We start from the raw sequence: 4,967 nt of genomic DNA, 5'->3' as shown, positions 1-4,967 counted from the left end.
TTTCAAAGTGTTCTTTGATATATATACTTTTGCCATATAGATGGATTATTTTGGTTATTCCGGAGTTAAAACTCTCTGATGAATAAATTGCTTCTAAGCCATGTTCAATACCCTCTTTCAAAGGCTTGCTCTTCGGCTCAAAGCCCAGTTGCCTGGGTTGGAAGCCTCAGAGGCCTTCTTGGCTCAGTCTTCACAGGCCATCAGTGTCCCGAGTCTGGTCAGAGTAGCCCCTGTCCAACTCCTCAGGCGCCATTCAGGTCCAGGCTCTTAACACCACTGGCCTTTGCAAGATCTTCAGGGCCTCTGTCTTGTCCTGGCCTTTTCTCCTCGAAGCCATCCTCTGCTCAGTCAGTCCCAAGCTGGCGTGGAGCCCCTGTGGTCTCCAGGGCCCATGGCCGTTCACGGAGTCTCAGAATAGAGGGAAGGCCAGGCAAGGCTGGCATCTGGAATGCACAGATGGTCACTTTCGCAGCTGCCTTCGAGGCGGTCCAGCCAGATAAAGCCTTTGTGACCGCATGTGCCCGTGTCCTATCTCTCCACCCATGGGATGGCCCCCCATCCTTTCTGAACCGCACAGGTCCCCTCAGCCCTGGATCTCTGTCTTTGACCACCGGAGGGCACATCTCCTCTTGCAGGAGAAGGAAAGGAACCCCCTTTACTTTATTCAGGGACATACGAGGTGGGTGACCTTTCAGTTCTCTGTTGGCCTATTTTAGCAGTTAAGCCATTTCGCAGATAGGAATAATAAGTCCCTCTCACAGAAGGATTTTACATCTGGTGGGACTTCACCTCTGTTGGCGCCCTGCTCCTGTGGGTCCCCATTGTGTCCAAGCAAAGGGGAGGCTCCTCAGCGCGATGCCCACGGCCCTTCTGATCAGGCCCCCCTCACTTTCCAGCGTCAGTGCTCATGCTGCTCTCCCTTGGCCAACCGCCACGAGAGCCTGAGAAGCGAGGCCTGGGTTACCCCTAGGTGGCAGGAGGCCTTCCTTGGTCACCAATCTTATGTCAAAGCCCTCCAGTGGACATCATAGTCAAAAAGAAGAGGGCTCGTGAACAGGCAGGGACTTGCTCCTGTGAATGAGGAGGAGTGCCCAATGTCTCCCTCATCTGCAGACATAGCATTCCTGACAATGAGCCCAACTAGGATGGGTACCACTTTGGGCCCACCCTGCCTCCTGTGTCTCTGACCTTCATGTCACCTTGGAGCCACTTCTACCTCTCCCAAGACAAACTGCCAGGACCCACGCAAGTGCTGAGGTGTTCTCTACCCTCCGCCTTCAACTCTGAGGGCCCAGTCAGAACCCTCCCTCCCACTCCCACTGTGGAGTCAAAGGAGCCCAGCCTTTCTGCCCCCAGGGTACTCTCTTATCAGGGTGACTCTCTTGCAGGAAGTTTTGCTATTTGAGATAATGCTGCACTTCCTAAAATTGGAACACATTTTAAAATTATTTAAATGTTTTAAGAAGGCCAAAGAGTTTAGATCTCTGAGGAGATTTCTCACAAAGTGCTCTGAATTGCCCACCAGGTGAAATTCCACACCGTTGGAAAGCTCATTACTCACCTCTTGCTGGATTTCCAAGTTCCACCCTGTCTGTGTTCCCTCTGTGACTTTAAATCACTTTGCCTGTGTATTCACCTGTAGCACAAAGGGTGTTTTTCAGTTTTCCCCAGTATGTAGACCTTGTCTTCCTCCATCTGTGGAAAGTACCTTAAATGTATGCATGGTGTCCTTGCTGTTCTCCCTGAGTTAAAATGACTTCAGCTGGAGGAGGCAAGGAGCTTCCTCAACCAAAGTCTTGTGAATAAAAGCCTTGTAAGTAAATGCCTCTTTAAAAGACAAACTTAGCTTTACATATGAATATTCTAGCATCAGTAATCTTTTCTACTAAGAAATATGCTAGGATAATAACAGCGAATATCATCTTCAATGGGGAAAAGCTGAGAGCTTTCCCTTAAGATCAGGAACACGTCAAGGGTGCCCACTCTCGCCACTATTGTTCAACATAGTACTAGAAGTCCTAGCAACAGCAATCAGACAACAAAAAGAAATAAAAGGTATTCAAATTGGCAAAGAAGAAGTCAAACTTTGTCTTTTCGCAGATGACATGATACTTTATGTGGAAAAACCAAAAGACTCCACCCCCAAATTACTAGAACTTACAGCAATTCAGTAATGTGGCAGGATACAAAATCAATGCACAGAAATCAGTTGCTTTCTTATACACTAACAACGCAACTGTAGAAAGAGAAATTAGAGAAACGATTCCATTTACAATAGCACCAAAAACCATAAGATACCTCAGAATAAACCTAACCAAAGAGGTAAAGGATCTATACTCTAGGAACTACAGAACACTCATGAAAGAAATTGAAGACAGAAAAAGATGGAAAAACATTCTATGCTCGTGGATCAGAAGAATAAGCATTGTTAAAATGTCTATGCTACCCAGAGCAATCTATACCTTCAATGCCATCCCGATCAAAATTCCAATGACATTTTTCAAAGTACTGGAATAAACAATCCTAAAATTTGTATGGAATCAGAAAAGACCCCGAATCGCCAAGGAAATGTTGAAAAAGAAAAACAAAGCTGGGGGCATCACATGGCCCAATTTCAAGCTATATTACAAAGCTGTGATCACCAAGAGAGCATGGTACTGGCACAAAAACAGACATATAGACCAATGGAACAGAATAGAGAGCCCAGATATGGACCCTCAACTCTACGGTCAAATAATCTTTGACAAAGCAGGAAAAAACATGCAATGGAAAAAAGACAGTCTCTTCAATAAATGGTGCCGGGAAAATTGGACAGCCCCATGCAGAAGAATGAAACTCGACCATTCTCTAACACCATACACAAAGAGAAACTCAAAAGGGATGATAGACCTCAATGTGAGACAGGAATCCATCAAAATCCTAGAGGAGAACATAGGCAGTAACCTCTTTGACATCGCCCACAGCAACTTCTTTCAAGATATATCTCCAAAAGCTAGTGAAACAAAAGCAAAAATGAACTTTTGGGACTTCATCAAGATAAAAAGCTTCTGCACAGCAAAGGAAACAGTCAACAAAACAAAGAGGCAACCCACAGAATGGGAGAAGATATTTGCAAATGACACTACAGATAAAGGGCTGGTATCCAAGATCTATAAACAACTTCTCAAACTCAACACCCAAAAAACAAATAATCAAGTCAAAAACTGGGCAGAAGATATGAAAAGACACTTCTCTGAAGAAGACATACAAATGGCTAACAGACACATGAAAAAATGTTCATCATCATTAGCCATCAGGGAAATTCAAATCAAAACCACATTGAGATACCACCTTACACCAGTTAGAATGGCAAAAATGGACAGGGAAAGAAACAACAAATGTTGGAGAGTTGTGGAGAAAGGGGAACCCTCTTACACTGTTGGTGGGAATGCAGGTTGATACAGCCACTTTGGAAAACAGTGTGGAAGTTCCTCAAAAATCGAGCTACCCTATGACCCAGCAATTACACTCCTGGGTATTTATCCCAAAGATGCAGATGTAGTGAAAAGAAGGGCCATATGCACCCCAATGTTCATAGCAGCAATGTCTGCAATAGCCAAACTGTGGAAAGAGCCGAGATGCCCTTCAACAGATGAATGGATAAAGAAGATGTCCATATATACAATGGAATATTACCTAGCCATTAGAAAGGATGAATACCCAACTTTTACATCAACATGGATGGGACTGGAGGAGATTATGCTAAGTGAAATAAGTCAAGCAGAGAACATCAGTTATCATATGGTTTCACTTATTTGTGGAACATAAGGAATAGCATGGAGGACATTAGGAGAAGGAAGGGAAAAATGGGCGGGGAATCAGAGGGAGAGATGAACCATGAGAGACTATGGACTCTGAGAAACAAACAGCGTTTTAGAGGGGAGGGGGGTGGGGGATGGGTTAGCCCGGTGATGGGTATTAAGGAGGGCACGTACTGCATGGAGCACTGGGTGTTATATGAAAACAATGGATCGTGGATCACCACATCAAAAACTAATGATGTATTGTATGGTGACTAACATAACATAATAAAATTAAGAAAAAATAACAACTGAAATAGATTTTTATTTATTTTAAAGCAGATTTATTAGCTCAGCTACATGTGAAGAAAAAATATTGGGCCTATAATTTCTTGTATATATATTTTTTTTTCAGGGAAAGTAATGCTTACTTTTACATCTCAATTTAAAAATTCGCATTGTTTCCATTAGAGCAAAACTTCATGCATCTTTGCAATATCTATTTCATGCTTAAAGGTGGAAAACATAATATAGCTTCAGCAACCAAAGAGTGGGCTATACTTATTCTATAACTTAGGAATAATACGCAGAATTTAGGTAATCTGGGCATAGATATGGGTACCATGCTGCCGCTGCCTCTCTCTTATTCCCAATGGCATACTCTTATTTATTTATTTATTTATTTATTTATTTATTTAATTTTTATTTTTTTTTATTCTTATGTTAATCCCCATACATTACATCATTGGTTTTAGATGTAGTGTTCCATGATTCATTGTTTGTGTATAACACCCAGTGCTCCATGCAGAATATGCCCTCCTCCATACCCATCACCAGGCTAACCCATCCTGCCACCCCCCTCCCCTCTAGAACCCTCAGTTTGTTTTTCAGAGTCCATCGTCTCTCATGGTTTCTCTACCCTTCCGATTTCCCCCTTCATTCTTCCCTTCCTGCTACCTTCTTCTTCTTTTTTCTTAACATATATTGCATTATTTGTTTCAGAGGTACAGATCTGAGATTCAATAGTCTTGCACAATTCACAGCACTTACCAGAGCACATACCCTCCCCAGTGTCTATCACCCAGTCACCCCATCCCTCCCACCCCACCCCCCACTCCAACAAGACTCAGTTTGTTTCCTGCGATTAAGAATATCTCATATCAGTGAGGTCATATGATACATGTATTT

Source organism: Mirounga leonina, unplaced genomic scaffold (genome assembly GCF_011800145.1).
Source record: "Mirounga leonina isolate KUSES-001 unplaced genomic scaffold, KU_Mleo_1.0 Mir_174, whole genome shotgun sequence".
NCBI classification, from domain to species: Eukaryota; Metazoa; Chordata; class Mammalia; order Carnivora; family Phocidae; genus Mirounga; species Mirounga leonina.
The sequence above is the reverse complement of the archived record's forward strand: the minus strand, read 5'-3'. Positions refer to the sequence as shown.